Below are 18210 nucleotides of genomic sequence, written 5' to 3'. Positions count from 1 at the left end.
CATGACCTGAGTTTCCCCTTGGTTTCTCCCTTGAGCGCATGTGCTTGTGCATGTGATCACACCCTCTCCTGGTACTCATTGCCATAGCTTATTTGAATTCACACCAGCTGAAGATTTACCCCTTCATGCTTGTGAAGTGTTGCTGTGACCATTTGCTCTCTAGAGAGGCTCTAGGATGCGTAGTGGGGCTCATGAAGCACTTGGGCGGCCTGGCAGTGCCCTGGCCTCTGCTCGCCTTTCTCAGTCAATCGCTGTGACCTCGGGTGTGTAATTTAGCTCTGATAGTGTCAGTGTCCCATCCTTGAGACGGTAGCAGCAATATTCGGCCTTGCCCTCCCATATAAATTTATTGGTACCCCCAAGATGCTCCAGTAGCGGTACTGGGGCTGGAGCATCAGCAAGGGTCTGGCTGTGGGTTTTGGCTGGGGCAGCGAGGTGCTCTGCTGGGCAGCCCAGTACCTGCCCGGGACTGTTCCATAAGGCGATTTGGACTTGGCCACCCTGCCTGAGGAGAGTTTAACAGTGGGGATGTGAGAGTGAATAGTCCCTGGACTGTTCTTCAGGAGCTGAGGCAGAGTCCAGCAGGGCAGAGCCAGAGGAACAGTGCAAATGTGGCCAGAGGTCATTTGCATTGTGGGAAATAATCCATGTGTAAGCTAGATAAACACTTTTTTTTTTTCATTTTTTTATAGTTCAGAAGCAAAATACTTCTATTTACTACAAAATGAAACTCATGGGTACTGGGAATTGTCCAGTATTTTTGCTCCTTGCTTGTTGATGGAACAGGGACAGTTTTGGTCAGCAGATGCTTGAGAAACTGCATTGCTTGGGGCTGCTGCTGCACCAGTGCCCTGCAGCAATACTATGTCCCACACAGATCCCTTGGGAGCAGAGGCCTTGTGTTGTCCCCATCACGGTGCCACCCAGCAGCCCATGGGCCACCAGAAGCCAGTGAGTGGGATAGAAAGAGAAAGGGAATTTGGAAACTTCTTGCACACAAATACCTTTGCAATGGCTTAGTCCCAGTAATTGATATTGCAAAACTTCTGAGAGGTCCCAGAGCACAGATTAGGCACAAGTACTTGCTTCTGTGTGAGCCGCTTTGCCTTGCTGGTAATGGCCTGTGCCAGAGTGTTAGTATTTTACTGGTGGTTAAAGCTTGGTTGTGGAAATTCATTTAATTTCCTTGTGAAGAAAGCAAAAAGCATGAGCACGCACTAGGTCGCATGGGAAACCTTCCCCTACCAGGGGAGGAATTGCGTGCTGCACCATGCGTACAATGGCTTTTCTCTTTATTATTTTCCACAGTTCAATACAATTATTTTTGAAGGAAACATTACAGAGGGGCAAATGTGAGCTGGAACAGATTAGGAATGCATACAAACGCACTAGAAAAATCACTCAATTACTTAGAGGAATGGAAATAACCACACCAACCAAACTCCTATAATCCATAGTGGGATAAAAATACTCATACAACTCTACTTTCCCAGTTAATAAGATGACAATGACATTACAGGACAGCCTTGTCACAGATAAACTGATAAGTAAATGACAATCCATACTGATAAATGAATATTCTTGACATGAGATGATTTCGATACAATCCTAGAAAAATGCAGCTAGGAAGCTGAAGCACAGAAGGTTGAATGATGTATTCAAGGTCATTGAGGAAATGTTGTCAAAACTGGCAGTCAAATTTAGGAAGACAATTCCTTCCTAATAATTTTAAACTACTAAGCCATCTCCTCACAGCTAAGAAGCTTTGGGTTTCCTTGCAGCAAGTTTCAGTGTTTTTGAAGATTTTGGTTTTGAAAAACAATACCAAGACCAGCTCGCTTGAGGCAATTCCTTGTGTTTAATTATCAGGTTATTTAACCCTTTCGAACACCTCCTTTCTGAAGCTCAGTTTGATTTGTAGCAAAAAATGCCTTTCCAAATAGAAATATCAGTGTCTTATTTAGAAAATAAGGATACAATATGCTGATATTTCTGAAATAGAACATTTCACTCAAACAATGTTGAGAAGTGTTTTGACATTTTTAACATTTCTTCTTCATTCTTTTTTGGCTAAAACAGTCTGTAAGAGTTGATTTGACTTGGCAAATATTCTCACTCCTTAGAAAACCAGGTTTTGCCAAATTTACTGTTCAGTGATACTACTTCCCCCCAGATCTATGGCTCAGCCTTACTTAGCATAGTTAACATAAGTTAACCACAAGTCAACACAAGCTAACCCTTGTGCTTTCATTAAATATGTCATTCTTAAACCCTTAGATCCTTGGAGCAGGTGTCTATGCAAGAGGCTGTTTTCATTAACAAAAGCAAAAAGAATTTCTAAGCCTTAGGGATGTAGGAACAATGTAAGAATGTGATGCAAGTACATTTGAATCTATAGGCTCTAAAAACCAAAAGGCAAACACCCCATGCTGTGACTCTTTGAAGGTCTTACCATTTTCAGCTAGAAAATTAATTTCTGGAAGCCATGAACAGGTTTTGTGAAGCTGGGGTTTGCCATTATACAATTGAATGGCTGAGCTGGACTTAACTAAGGCATGAATTTAGGAAAAAAAAAAAAAAGAGGCAATGTGGCACTCATCAAAGGACATGGACATCTTCACTGTTTCAGTGGACTCTGGATTGGGACCCTGGAAATGTAAGTTTAAATTATGCATAAGAGAGGTCCTAATAAGTTTGCCTGTAAGAGGCTTGTAACTAGTTTTACAGGAATATGAAGGTCCCTTTTTATTGTGCCTTTGTACCAGCAAGTATCTCCCCAAAAGCCCATCACACCCTAGGTGTTTAGTCCTGCAAGCATTTGCCATCAGATGCATGAGATATGAGAGAGCGTATACCTGATGCTTGAACTTATTACTGACAGCTATCCATATTAGTATGTTCTGTGTGGTCTCTATTGTGTCTTCTAGAAATGCTCTAATGGATGCTTTTCAAACAATGGATGCTTTTCAAACTTACACTCTGTAAGGCTGGAAATGCAAATGAAAATATACACACACGTGCACACCCCGCTATATTCTTATATACCTATGTCAGCATTACTGTTATTATTTTATGGTGGTTTCTTATGTGCTCCCCGAGGCACACTAGCCTATTAATTTGATTTCTGTAGTCTGAAGTTCTTAATTTTATGATCTTTGGCCTTTATTCAAAAAGGTACTTAAGGAAAATCTTAAGTAAAGTTTCTGCAGAAACACACTGAATGAGAGTAATTTTTAGGTGAAACGGTAAGAGGTAGAAAAAAAGAGACTCTTACAATTTTGTGTCCCTGTGCCTTATAAAAACCTCAATTGTGTATACAAATAGCCCTATATTTTTAGAGACACCATGGCAGTATAGGCTAGAGTTGCCTGGATGCTGCAATGTAAGGACTTGGAAAAAAAAATTGGTTATACTCAAGCTTGCATTTGACAATGTCTGTGTGCCTTTTAAACTGTTTGTGGCTTGTCGATGACATTGGATTTGTTAATGTCAGGGTTTGGGGGGTAAGTAATATGTGTAATTCAATATTAATGTAAAGAGTTGTTCTTTATTATCTATTTGTACCTTTTTTTCTCTTATTAAATTTTATCATCTCATCAAGGAGGAGAAATGTCTGAGTATTGATCTAAGGTAAGGATCGCCCACTGTAAATTACTAATGTCAAATATTCAAAGTAAATGATCCAGGCAAACCACCTCCTGTTTGTCCAAGCTATTTGCAGCAACTTATGAAGAACGAAGACATCAGTAGGAATAGAAGTTGGTTCATAATCCAGGAAATACGCTTAATATATCAGATTCTTTATTTGTAATAAAAATCATAGAATCATAGAATATTTCAACTTGGAAGGGACCCATAAGGATCATCAAACCCAACTCCCTGCACCTCTCAGGACTACCTAAAACTGGATCATATGATCTGTTCTGAAGGAGATGTGATTTTTGTGACTGTTAAAACATACGTGGCTGTGGAACGTGTTAGTTGACTAGAAGGGCCTGGCTGAAATCTTCTCCATGCCTCAGAAAAACCAGATGAAGCTATGAGCTCTGTTAAGATCCTGAACAGCAAATTCAGCCCCAGGAAAGCTCACATCCTTCACAGGCAGGATCTATCTCCAGTTAGTAACAAACTGCTAAGATCCATTCTTTATATATACTTAGCTAAAGCCTGGAAAGTTAGTAGAACAAAATGTCGGCACAAGTCTGGCAATCATATCTCAGGTCGTATGGCAGGCATGCATTCTCTGGAGAGACAGCTGGAAGCTGGGCCAGATATCCTGGGACATGTCAAGTAGCACCATGTATGACAATGAACACCAGAAGTTCTGCTCCTGTGAATGCCGAGGACTGAAACCACTGGCATATATCTGCATCTCTGTGGCTTGTGACTAAGACTTCAGGACTTTTAGTGATGTGAGCACTCGCCCAGAGTGTTTAGTGTGAAATATAGAAGCAGCATTTGGAAGAGGGTCTGGAGTGCTGTATCCCCATCCTTCATGTGGGGGATGCCCAGTGCAGCTGCCTGCATTATCATGTGTCAGTGTTTTGGAGTTCCCCCTGCCACGGTGCCTGGGCAGTGGCTGAGTGGAGAGCGCTTCACCACCAAAATCATCTACTACTGGGTGGCTGGAGCACTCTCCTTGGAGACAAGAGATGGTTTAGGAAGTTAAGGCAGAATTTGAATGTTCCCTTCATCCTGGAATAGTACCCCAGCTCCAGCAATATTGCCAAATTGCTCCTCCTCTTCTACCATAGCAGGCAAGGCTGATGCCTATTGCAGCTTGGAAAGGAATAACGGAGGTGGAGAGAGAGCAGAGCGTGAGGGCTATGAATCCTAATCTGGGGCCTTAGTGGCCTTAGCCTGAAAAGTCAGTGTTTTTATTAAACACCCTTCTTTCCAGCTTTTCCTATCAGTTAGTTTTGATAACAGTGTGTGCCAGATGGCTGCTGAGAATCCCATTTGAAGCAGCCAGCTCTTTTCCACACATTTGATGGTAAAGTTAGGTATGAGCTGCAGATTTTATCTCACAAATAAAATGTTTGTGCAAGAATATAACAGCAGCTGTATTGGGTCAGGTTGTGGGTCCACGTATCTCCGTAACCAGGTTCAAAACAAACAGAATGAGGTTGTTCTTCATGCAGTGCTTAATAGACTTAGTGAAAACCAATATTTTACATGAGTTTCAGGGGAGACTGAGGAAGTACTCAGAAGAGAAATGTATTGGGGTTACCAGACTGGCAAACCACATCCAGCTGAATTTCGCCCAACTTTCAGGTTTCAACAGTTGGAGGTTGGAAGAGCTTGCAGGGAAGCATCCCATATACTTGGCCCACTCTTACTCTCCTTTAAAGATCTGCTTATGGCTGCTGCTGAAAAAAGGGAGCTCTGATAAGCCCAAGGTGAGTCCTTGGACAGAAGTGTGAGAGGAACATCCATATGGGGGGATTTCCTCTCCCAGCCTTCAGTAGCACTCAGCTCAGATGATTCTTCACCTGGGCTGCCTGTGTGACGTGCTGCTGGAGAGATGGCAGCTCTGTATGGAGGTAGCCTTAGGATCTAAATGCAGTCAATGCAACTGCAGACTCAGGTTAAAAGGGCAGAAACAATCAAGCTACAAGCAACAATTTGGTGTGTGTAATTCTCAAGGTGAACTGGTCTTTGTTTCTGCATTTTCTGAAAGTAATGGAACTTGAGAAGACTTGATCACATTTCATTTTGGGACTCCTAACACGAATGATGTGTTCACATAAACTAAGGAAGTGAATTTTAAATATGTATGACTAGTTTTAATGTCATCTGTGGTTCTGCTTCACCTCTGCCACTACTAGTTTTCTCATAACTAAGACATTTCTGTTCAAGATCATTCATTCTTGTAAGAGAGGTTGTCTAAATGGGGACAAATCTTGATATACTAGCACACAGTTGTGGTCACATTGGTTTTGTACCTGCCTCAGCCAGCTGGGCACTATTTAGCCTCCCTTGGCTGGCTGTAGGCCATCACTGCTACCTAGTCAAGAGGAATTCCTGCACTGGTGAGCTTCAGCAGAAGTTAGGCTGAAGGAATCTGGGCTGAACATAAGGTTGCATTGCTGCTTCTCCTATTTCATGCTTTAAACAGTGTCACTTTTTACTTTCAGTTGTCAATTTTAATAACCTTTGTAAATGAGGCAAATTATAAAGTAAATTGGCACAATTAAATGACAAAGATATTTGTAGGCAAGGCATTAAATCAGGTTCAGGAATGTAAATTGAATGTTGAGCTCTATCATGGGCTTTCAGTGTAATTTGAGGCTTTGGTTTCACATTTGTAAAACTGGAATGCATTTGTCCCATCATTTTGATTGTAAATTCTTTGAGATTTTATCCAGCACCAGGCACATTTCCAGTTTTCCTCTGACGCTCTTTGCAGCAGTGCAAATAAATAAATCTGATTCTTCAGGAATGCCCCAAACCTCTTGAAATAAACTTTTTTTTTTTTTTTTTTTTTTTTTTTTTTTTTTTTTTTTTTTTTTGTCAGAAACTAGAAAGAGCCCTTCAATGAAGTTTCTGTATGGCAGCAGAAGCCTCTGACTCTAAACTCTTCCAGACTCCCTGGTTCCATGGCACCACTTTTCCCCTGCCCTTCTCAGTCAGTATTGAAAACAGGCAATATGTTCTCAAGTCATTTCTTCATTGGCCTTGTTTTCTGGGGATAGCCTTGGGGGCCAGGATTTGGATGGGACAGCATGGGAGATTTTCAGAGCAGCTTTCAAAATGTCATAAAATCTCTATGGATTTTCTGATTTTCTTACTTTTACTTCTTCATTAGAACAAAACTTGGATCACAAAAACATGTCTGTGACTACACTGGTAGGGTAGAGGAACTGATGCCTCTAGTGTGAAGAGATGGGGCAGAGTTTCTTGTTTGCTGTGGCAGGAGAATTATAGATTTTTTTTTTTATTTTTTTTTTTTCCCTTTGCAAGTTCTGATGGAAAAGCACATCTTGGCTTTTTAGAAGTACATCAGAAATGGCTGCTTAGACAGGCTGGAATTTGTCTCAGTCCAGCAGTCGGTGAGGATGCTTTGAAGAAAGTGCAGCATACATGTGTAGCCTGGAAGCTGCTTTTCATTAGTTCCCACCTCCAGAGGTCTTTGGTCTGCCAGAAACCTATGGCTGCAAAGCATTAGGTACCAGTCATGATTGCCACCTTCACTAATTGCAATTTGAGAACCTCTATATCCATAAAAGACTGGATCTCCCTCACCAAGACAAAGCAGATGGCAGGGTTTTTTTTCCCTGGTTGCTACAGTCCCAGGCCTACACAAGCCAGGGGCTGGAATTTTTGGCCAGAAGAGCAGCAGTGGGGCTTACTGCAGGTGTAAACTGCAGTAAGCAGTTTTTTTTGATTAGCTGTGTGAAGATTATTTGAGTTGTGGATTAACCACTTCCCTCTGCCACCTCATTTTCATTATGTTTACTGCCTGATTCTTCATATGAACATTTTCAAAGTTAAATATATTTACTCTGTTCTTACAACCTAATTTACATGTGGTTTGTATTACCCATGTTCTTGCTTTATCTGGTTATTCTGTCTCCAGCCTCTCCCATTGCCCTGTCTAATTGAGAGTTCATTATATAAAACATAATGAAAAAGTGCAATGTGTAATCAATACAAGATTATAAGAGTGTACAAAACAAACATGAGGTTGATCCATAGAAATATAATGCTTGTACTGTTACAGCAGTCAACATTGAAGTTGTCTAGCAGTGTGTCTTAAACAATAAGCTTATAGCAGAGGAGTATGTGTTGCAGAGCTAGAATCTTCACTAATTAAAGCAAGAGGCTGGCTCAAGCCACTCCTCTGCTCTGTCAGGAGCCAGGCAGAATGCAGTACATGGAAGACACGTATGTGTGCACAAGTGTGTGCTTATGCTGAAGGATTTTGGATTTGAACATTATGTCTGTGACGGTGAGGCACCTTTGTGGGGCACCACAGGCTTCCCTAGCATGGGTCCACAAAAGCAGTAATTGTCATCTGTATACATAAAACCTGTGCTTATTCAGGGAGTATTTTTGTTGAGATTGCCTTACCATCTATGAAGTGGAGACAATCCATCCAATTATCCCATTGTGAAGGGGTTTAGGATCCTTGACTAAGTGCTCTACTCAAAGCACAGAGAGGTGTTGGGCTGCCCATGCCCTGGAACTGCAGTGCCTCCTGCCTGCTCCTTATGTCCTTGCAGTCAATGATCTGTCTCCATCTGTTGTCTCCTGGATGGCACTTAAGGAAGGTCTGGCTCTTCTGTGCAGTGCCTAGCACAGGAGTTTCTTGTTCAAGACTGCTGCTCTTATGGAAGTAAGTACTGGTAGTTGTAAGTGTATGATGATACACGTTTAGAAACAACAGGATAATTGCCTCTCCTTTTGCCTTCACTTTTCTTCTCTGTGAACCTAAGCTACAACCACAGTTAGATGAATGGTCGTCCCCCAGTGTTTGATTTTTTGGTCATGCCTTTCTGCCTAAAAGATAAGAAATTTTTTGTTAAGTGGAAGTGCTGTCAAACTTCAGAACATGTCCTAATTCTGAATATTTTGGTCTCTTGTTTGTAATTCCCTGTGTTTCAGATCTCAATTAACTGTCTTGCAGAGCCAGCATTGTTAATTCATACCAAGATATTGCTCCTCTTATTTCTTCACTGATTAGCTAATGTAGCTTAATTTCAGTGAGGGGTATGCATATTAAATGGCTTGCTGCAATCAAAATGCTTTTTAGTTTTGAAGTTTCTTTAATGCTGTTACAAATGTGTTCTTTGTGATAACATGTATTTATCCTACTGAGAGTCCTTTCCTGTAGATAATTTCATTTGTGCAAATTACAAAAATATAAGTATAAATAAATTATAGAACACTGTCTTTTCTCATGAGTTGTGAAAGCCAGAAAATTTACTTGTTACAGCCATAAAAAGAGAATTCACTGGAGAACTGGATGGCTTGGGAGATGGATAATGGAGTAAGCAGGATTTCACAACCAGGACATCTGCACAAGTCCAACCCAAAGGTCTAGTCCAGCAAATACGAGTATCTCTCCCACAGCAATCCACAAAAGGAACAAAATATCAGGATATGCAAGAAATGGAATATGAAATAATTTTGGAAAACAGTGTAACCATCTGCCTTAAAAAAACCCCAAACAACTAACAACAGCAGCATTTTTGAAAGACTGCCATTTTGGTGCAGGCTAGAAATAACTTTTTCATGTCTGCTTTTTCTTACACAGACACTATGTGTGAGCTATGGTTACACTGGCACAGTGCTGCAGGCAGAATGCGACTGTGAGACCCATGACTCTTTTCTGATCAAAAGAGTTGGTTAAATCTAGTATTGCAAGCATAGCAACAGCTGCTTCTTGTGTGCAAATCTGGATGCGCAAACACCTGTTTCCTTGGGCAGATTGAGCCATGTGAGAAGGATGCAAGGGGTCTCTGTCACAAGGCAAGGTAACAGCCACAGGACTGTGCATCTCCCTTTCCCCAAGTCTTGGCTGTCTGCCTCTGAACACCAGAATGAGCTAAAGAGCATTACACAGTATCGGTGTTCACATTCCTTGCTTTCAGTCAGCATCTGGCCCCACAGGTCTTGTCCATTTTTCCCTTGGGCATCATCCCTCAGTGTTTGCTCATGCTAAGTCTGCTGTTTCTTTGATATTTTCCATCTTCTTCTCCTTGGTCTTCTTTTCTGGCTCTCTCTCATATCTGTACCACACTTCAGAAGAATAAGAGATAGCAGAATACTCCAGCCTATATGCTTTCGTTGGTGACATAAGAAAATTGAAAACTTCTGTTTCTTCCACCTAATTTAAAGAAATTAATTAGTTTCTTACAATGATCTTAAATCCAATCCAGGTTTGGTTTTTTTTTTGGAGGGGACACAACACGACTGTGGGTGGGAATTTTGTGCTTTGATGCTTAAATCTCGTGTTTCTCTGAGCAGACTGGTCAGTACTGTAGCCTGACAAACTGCTCAGTGCCCCTTCACTCTTTCTGACTGGCTCTTTCAGAAGTGTCTTGACTCTTAACATTCCTTTAATCAAATATTTTATGGGCAGTTTTATGTTAGAATGGGGTGAACACTTAGAGTTGTGGCTCTTAAACAGGCCTGTGGGTTCTTAATCACGCTTAAACCACTGCTCATATTCATCTGGTGATGAATTTATCCTTTTCCTTCCATTAACTTCTGTTCTGCGACTATCTGGAAGTTCCTTTGACTTTATTGCTAAATCTATTTCCAAGTTAATATTTGGCTTTATGCATTCTTATGTCAGTGGCATCCCAGTAAAAGGCATTGCTATAAAAAAGAGTAAAATATCACCAGCTAGTCCCTAGTGTGATGTGTTAGGGACTTGCATATTTTGCTTTCATCATGATAGAGGCTCTGGCTTTTCTCTAACTTTCAGCTCATGGTTTTTACCTTCCTCTATTCAGGAAGTAGGATAAGTTTAGGTCAGTTATGCATCTTCTGAGACAGATTTTTAGGGGCCTTTTATTTTCAAACTATTCAGAAGGATCAAGTACGCAGCGTGTGTCTGTGTCTTCCATTATTATGGTGATATCCCTTGAGAGTGTCCTTGATCATTTGGCTGGTTTAGAACATGTATGTCTGGTCAAGAGAGAATTCCTTGGTAGGTATCTGCAGTCTGTAGATCGGTCTCCAGGATTTTGAGATGCAAGTTCAGTAGTTGCCACTAGATGACAGTAGAATCTACTGATACGCTACCTAAATCAGCATTTCAACACATTATAATACTGAACTTGTTCTTTGCACTAGCAGTTTGTTAGACTTATTTCGCTGGGCTCCAGTCAGAGCCCACTGGACTTCAGGAAAAAGTAAAACGATCTGATTTACTTTTTTCCACCCTAAATCCTATTACCTGGAAGGCAAAAATATTCTTCACAAGTCCTGGGCCAGTGCTAGAGGGAAGAACTTGCGAAAAATATTGATTCTCAACTACTTAGATGTAACTCATCTCCAAATCTCTCCCTGAGCTCCCATTAATGCTGCCTGGCATCTCTAATAGCTGTTTACGCTGTATGTTGTCCTTCTGGCTTGATGAGGCTTTTCTTAGGTGTCAGTGCGCAGGAAAGAAAGAAGTGGTGACTCAAGTCTCTTTGCTAACTGCATTACAGATAAGCAGCACACCAGGGAAATACTGGCAAACTGGTGTAAGAAGAGACTGAAAGTATCCTACTGTTTTTAACCTAATCCGAGTCATGCGTATGTTCTCTCTTGTGCTTATTTCATGACTTATTTCTCAAAGAGCTAAAGAAAAAGTGTTATGTGTGAACTTTGGGCTTCTTGGATAAACAGAAGCAATGATGTTCCTTGTATTCACCTCGCTCCTTCCTCTGTCTTGTGCTCTGCAAAACCACCGAATAATTGGAATATAAAAAAAACCAGGTAATTACAGAAGACTTTTTGCACTCTTCTAATGTTTCTGATTACTTTTCTCAGTTGCAGCTTTGATATTGCATTCCTTTATCCAAAGCATATTGAGAAGAGACTTAATGCAGTGAATAGATGGGTACTGGAATGGCAAAAGCAGCCTTGCTGTTATGGCTCTGCTTGAGAGAGTCACCTGTGGGTTAGTTTACTTTCTGTTACACAGCTTTTGTAGAAAACATTATTTCAAAGGCCAAAACTTTAAGGATTTAATTATTGGACCTTCGTGTGTAGCTGACATTTGTTTCTAGGCTGCTCAGTGCTGCGGAAAAACGAAGATCTCTGTTACAAGAGTCACTCATGACACGAATTTTCACTGTATTATAAAAAGCAAAAATGATATAATCCCCAAAATACTACAAAAGAAACCAAGATTCCTTCCCCCCCCCCCCCCCCCGCCCATAATTTCAGGTTTGTACAGGACTTGTGGGATGAAAAGCGATGAATAACTGAGAAGTGTCAAATGAAAATCCTCTGAGGGGGATGAGAGTTAGCAGTACAATAAACCATGCTAGGCAGCCTCCAGGAAAAGCTTCCATTTCCTGACACGGTCTTTTGGAAGTCTACCTTTGCCTTCTGAAAGTCGCCTTTAAAATTTGCCAGCTTATATGATATTGACAAAGGCAGCCTCCTGTAAGACAATTTTCTGATCACGGTCCTAGCATAGCAATGGCACTGAACGCTGCCACCAATATTCACTGCTGAGTACATTCTTGTGAGTCTTGAGTGGTTTTAGCCTGACAGTCACATGAATTTCTCTTTCCTTGTGCTATTGTCCTGGCAGAAGTCTCAGCTCTGAAATTATCTATGCTACAAATGTACGCCATTAGAACTGTGGGAAATCATCAATATATGGCCATAAAGCTGAATGGAAATGGAAAAATGAATGCATTGGTCAAGACTAACCTGTGGTAAGAGTGGACCCGCTGACTCTCTGCTAGTATAGTCTGAGTTTACTTTCTTCTGGGGACCTGTACTTGGCTGAACCAAGAGATCCTTCAAAGAAATCACTTGAAATACAAGTGATCAGAGCAGGCACACAGCAGTGTTTCAGGCTCTGTGTCAGAGAAGATGCAACAGTGATTTTTTTACCTCTTTTCCTGCTAATTCTGTCTTCAACAAGAAGCTGTTAATGCGGACAGCGACTGTAGCCTATGTTCTGCTGTTTGTCTGCATGTTGATTTTAAACCAGGTTCAGCAGGAGGGATTTGGAAAACGTCTTGTGACATGTCTGTATGTGCAGATCAGGGGGAGGAAGTGCTCTGCACATTCTTATGCTTAAAATCAATTTACTATTACTGAAATAACTTTGACCATATTGAGACTGAGGGGAAGTGAAATGCAAGTCTGCATTTTAGAAGTTTTCTTAGAATGGGAAAAAGAAAAGGTCCATATTTCTTCTTCTCTTTGTGTGATTCCTGGGCTTTCTTGTTGTTTTCTGCTAAAATGCCACAAGCAGTTCTGTGTGCAGTGGCTGCAAGTGGCTGAAACTGGGCAGAGATAACTTCTGTAGCATCATGTGCACTCAATCTGCCTCACCCTTGTAAGTATCGTGCTTAAACAATACTTAGAAGAACATTTTTCGTTGCAAATGTCTAGCATAAAATTCTGACTTAAACCGTGTAGTAACTATGGCAAAAGGAAATCATTTTTAAGCCTGCAGGCCACACACAGCAGTGGTAGGAAGGGGTGGGCCTTGGTCTCTGAAGGTCTACTTGTCACAGAGCTGGGTGTGCTGGTCTTTTCTTCTGTGTGAGCTGCAGTAAATACTGTTGCTTGGGCAGAAGAAGAAAGATGTTGACTGCGCTAGAAGAGGGATCTGAGCATGGCTTGTGCTTTCTGGAATGTCACAGTACCAAGGATTTTTTTAAGTATTAAAAAGGACTAGTATTCACTAAGAGGTAGAAAGGACTTACGGCAAGAACTGAGACAAGAACTAGTAAATAGTTTGACATGTTTCACAGTGTGTCCCCTTGTGCATTCATGTGGAGAGCGGAAGTGCTACTATTATTTATTTTCATGAACAGTGATTTTCTTGATAGCACTCCTGTAGGTATTTCACATATCTGTCCACACAACTCACTTGCTATTCCTGCAGGAAAATGCAACGAGCATAGCAACATTACAAGATGAGTGAAAGCAGGATAGGAATTAAGCCAGCTGAATGTTTTCCTGTGTGCATTCAAGTATGTTTGTTTGCGTGTGTGCATGCCACCCAGCCTATTGAACCTACCTGCCCAGCTATGGTCCATGTGCCTATGGAACATTTTCCTCAGCTTTGTCTTAAACCTACATAGTAAAGTCTAAGGAGAAAAAAGCAAGCTCTCGTTCCAAGTGCTGTTTGCGAGGCTTTTAGAAGGTGGTGGAGAACACAGTCACATGGCCAAGTTTGCAGGTGGGTCAGAAATGATTGAATATCCTGTAGTGCTGGGTGTCATGTCCCGTTTTCTTGGTGAATTCAGAATCAAGCTTCTGCACATATGCACCACTCTGGCTCATGTTGACAGGCACATAAGCCCCATTTGAAGAAAGCACTTGAAGAAAAGATGTGTTTTAATAATAAACTGTACTGTATGTTGGTGCCTGTAATGATGCTATGGGTCAGAATTAGAAATCCAACAAATGAAGAAGTGCCGTTCATGATCTTCACTGCCTCTGGATTGAACTGACAAAGCAGAAGTAATTCTTCTTGAAACAACCAAGCAAAAGTCAGGCAAAGGAGGTAATAGCCCTAAATTAAAACAGACAGAAAAGAATAGATGAGCAGGTTTCCCCAAATTATCAAACTCTCCGGTTGAAATCCTTGAAATCCTGCCTGAAAAGAATGGCTGAAAAGCTTGTTGCCTGAAAACATATTGCCTGAAAAGCTTGGCTTTTCTGTGCTTTGTACATGGTGCATGTCTTTACATTCAGGTAGGGGGAGTTATCATAGATTTTCTGATCTGGAAACATTTTCTGCCTTTGCTTTGCCTTCAGTTGCATGCATGTAAATCCTTACAATGGCAGACAGCTGAGGAGACCCTCCACTATTTCCAAATGTCCATATTGTTACCCTTGAACTTATTCTTCCAGCTAGTGGTATCAAAATATACGTTACCCAGAAGAAAACATGACACTTTCCAAAAACTATTGAAGTATGGACTGAAATGCTGCCTACTTTTAAATGGATGGGTGACACATCTTTACCTGCTCCTCATTGCAGAGACTGGAGTCTCCCTTATGCATTCATTGTTCTAGACATACTGCACAGAGGTGCCAAATTGTGCTTTTTTAAACCATATTTCTCTAAGACTTCTGCTTTTAGGGTCCAGGCCCTGCTAGATCAACCATATGCATGTGGGCTGTAAACCTTGGAATCAAAAGCCACACACAGGCTCATGGGAAAGGCACAAGATCTCCCTGTTTCTGACATCTGATGAGAAGAAAGGTAGAAGTTACAGCATTGCAGAATGAATGAAAAGCCACCGAGTGTTATTACTGGTCAATGTAATAGGAGCAATTGGGGATGGTGGAGACTGCTGTGGGAAATGAGAATTTCCCTAGTTTCAGATTATAAAACCCCATAAAACAGCATTGCTGTTTCAGTAATGCTGCACCGCATTAATGTCTTCCTATTCATAGCCTCAGTTTAATCGTAACAAAGTCCCCACTTTCTCCCCCCCCAAAATAATCCCTAGAGAATTTTTCAATCTAGCTTTAAATAACTCAAGGAACAGTGCTTCCATCATTTACCTTTGGAGATGATTACTTGACCTAATAGTAATAACTGTGAGAATTCTGACGGGTTTGGTTCATGATGATGTTTGCAGACTGAATTCTGCAATTCTGTTTATAAGGGGTTGACCATAAATTAAAGCATTCAGTGTTTTCCTGAGGTTTGAATGCACCAATTCAGGTGCCTTACAGCTTATTTCTAATGGGAGGTTAGGTGCTAAAATAGTTTTAATAACCTAAATGAATATCCGCAGCTAGCTATCCCTCCCTCTACTACCCTGCCCTGGTACAATACTATGTGGGATTGCCCTACTTGCCCGATGGCTTTCTCTCAATCTTCTTTGCAGATGATCAGTGGTAGCATAGATTATACTTACTATTTATGTCCTGGTAGGGCAAGAGGGCATAAGAGGGATAGACTCTTTTTCCTTTTTTGTTGCTCTGCTGCTTTCTTTGAGGTTGAACAAGCAGGAATTAGACTCATACCCAGTATTATGATGGTAAAACACTGATGGCTGGGCCTCCTGGTCAAATGTTGTATTCTTCAGAAGAGGTTCTAAATGGCCGCAAGCTGCACCAGGAGAGGTTTAGATTGGATATTAGGAAAAATTTCTTCACCAGAAGAGTTGTTAACCATTGGAACAGGCTGCCCAGGGAACTGGTGGAGTCCCTGTCCCTGGAGGTATTTAAAAGATGTGTAGATGTGGCGGCTGGGGACATGGTTTAGTGGTGAACTTGGCAGTGCTAGATTAATGGTTGGACTTGATGATCTTAAAAGTCTTTTCCAACCTAAGTGATTCTATGATCCTATGATTCTCTTTGTAGTAATGGTGGTTGTTTTAACCAGTGATTCCAAGCTTTTTAGACAATGGTCCATTGTCAGTCCTAAAGTAGCACACAGACCACCTGCATTCCTCACAGTTAATGTCTGTACGTAGGATTTTCGTTGAAAACGCCAACTTGCCGATACAATCCTATAAGCTGGCTAAGCATCAGATACCACAGTCTTTCTTCTCAGTCTGCAGCTGAGGAATAAAATGTCCATATTATAGGCAGAATTTCTCTGGTTTAAAACAAAAAGAGATTAGGATGTCTCCATTGCGAAGGCCAAAATTCACTTTTAAATAGGATTTTCTTTCATCCCAATGAGTGAGATTTGGGATGCTCAGAGGATGAGGCTCTGTGACTGATTTTAGGAAAAGGCTTGCTCATGTAACAAGGGTAGCACAATTTGCCTGTCTTCCTGGCTGAATGCTTCTATCCTGTTGGAGCTGCAGTTCCTTAGAAGTTTCATGGCAGAGTTCATGAAAAAGTAGAGACTTCTGAATTGAGCCCAAACTGAGAAACAGATGAGTTCTGGCAAAGAGCCAGTGTTTTCAGAATTGTTGATCAAAGATAAGTTGTATCGCAGTTGGTCTTTAAAAAATACTGACATCTCAGGGAAAAAAAGAGCTAAACCAGATGGAATTTGAGCCCTTACCGTTTGAGCTGAGCTGGCTTTTTCTTTCTTCTTCCTTTTTCTTTTTTTTTTTTTGCCCTGTGATCACAAACATAAAAAGAAGGAGTTAATACAGGTGTAAAATTTATTATAACTTCCAAACTTGAGGGTCTTTAGAGAGCAAAGTGCATACAAAACCTACATGTGACCTTAACCACTACTTGTTCTTGTGGTGGTTGGGAATGATTAAGTCATTTTTAATGCAGTGGAAGCTGGCGTCGTGCTCCACTTCTCCTAAAGCTCTTTAAAGGACAAGCTGCTATAATTACTATAAATGTAATAAGCTATAGAAAAGTACAACCCACAGTAGACTTGCTGCTCACAAAACCACCCAATTTCTCTTTTGGGCATGCGTTCTGGATTGTCACTGGCTCAAACATTGTACTGAGTGCAGCAGCTATTAAGAGAGCAAAGAGAATATGTGGGAAAATGTAGTCGCTGCTGTTAACTACATCAGGCTTTTGGCCCAGTCAATTTTTGGCAGTTCTTTTTCCATTAATATTAAGGCCATAGACTCACAGAGTAGAGCCATGGATGGATTTAGGTCAGAAGGGACCTCTGGAGGATATTTGGTCCAACTGTCTGCTCCAAGCAGGCCCGTCTTCCAAATGAGATCAGGCTGCTCAGGGCCTTTGCAGTTGCGTTTCGAATGTCTCTAAGGACAGATGGACTGCACAGCCTCTCTGTGCAGCCTGTTCCCGTTCATAACCACTCTCACTGTGGAATATTTTCCCCTTATGTGCAATCAGAATTTCTGTAATCTACTTATCACTTTCTCCTTAAAGCTCCTTCTTGGTTTTTATTTTTTTTGAAAAATACAGTCAACTTCAGACTTCTCAAGCTACCATTCTTTTTATAAAAGGGATGTCACCTGATGAGGAGAGAAGCAGCATGCCAAGTGACATATATAACCACTCACACAATCTAGGGTTTGAATTCTAAATGGCGAAAGCCCTGTGGAACACTCATTATGAATATTAGTGGAAAATCCGTAAACCCAAATATATTCATAAAATCAATCATTCATTCAATTATAAAGAATATGCAAGAATGCAAGATCAGGAAAAAAAAATTAAAATATTTCTTCATGTGTGGAGAATTTGTGAAGGAGAAAAGAAAAGAAAAGAAAAGGGCCCAGCAGAGGAATCCATTGTTTGCATCCTGTTCTGATTAGGAGTGAGCACGCTGGAGTCAATGGGAGCCACATACAGGTTCTAGAGGGGATAGATAAGTCTCTGAAAAACAAGACTTTACATTGAAAACCCCTGGATTTATGCTTTTCATTTGGTGATTTATTTGTGATCAAAATTTAACTGTTTGAAGAATCAACTCCTTCTTTAGTCAGCAATGTTAGCAGCAGTTGTGCTAGCCTATGTTCATTTTTGCTGTGACACTTTCAGAAATACACTGCTTGCACTGGCAGAAGGAGGAGTGAGGTTCTGGCAAATCAGTGGCAAATGAAGAGATGGCATCTTGAAAGAGGAATTGTACAAGGACAAAGTGATTTTATAGGTGGATGA

This window comes from Strigops habroptila, chromosome 2 (assembly GCF_004027225.2).
Source record: "Strigops habroptila isolate Jane chromosome 2, bStrHab1.2.pri, whole genome shotgun sequence".
Lineage (NCBI taxonomy): Eukaryota > Metazoa > Chordata > Aves > Psittaciformes > Psittacidae > Strigops > Strigops habroptila.
This window is presented reverse-complemented; position numbering follows the sequence as displayed.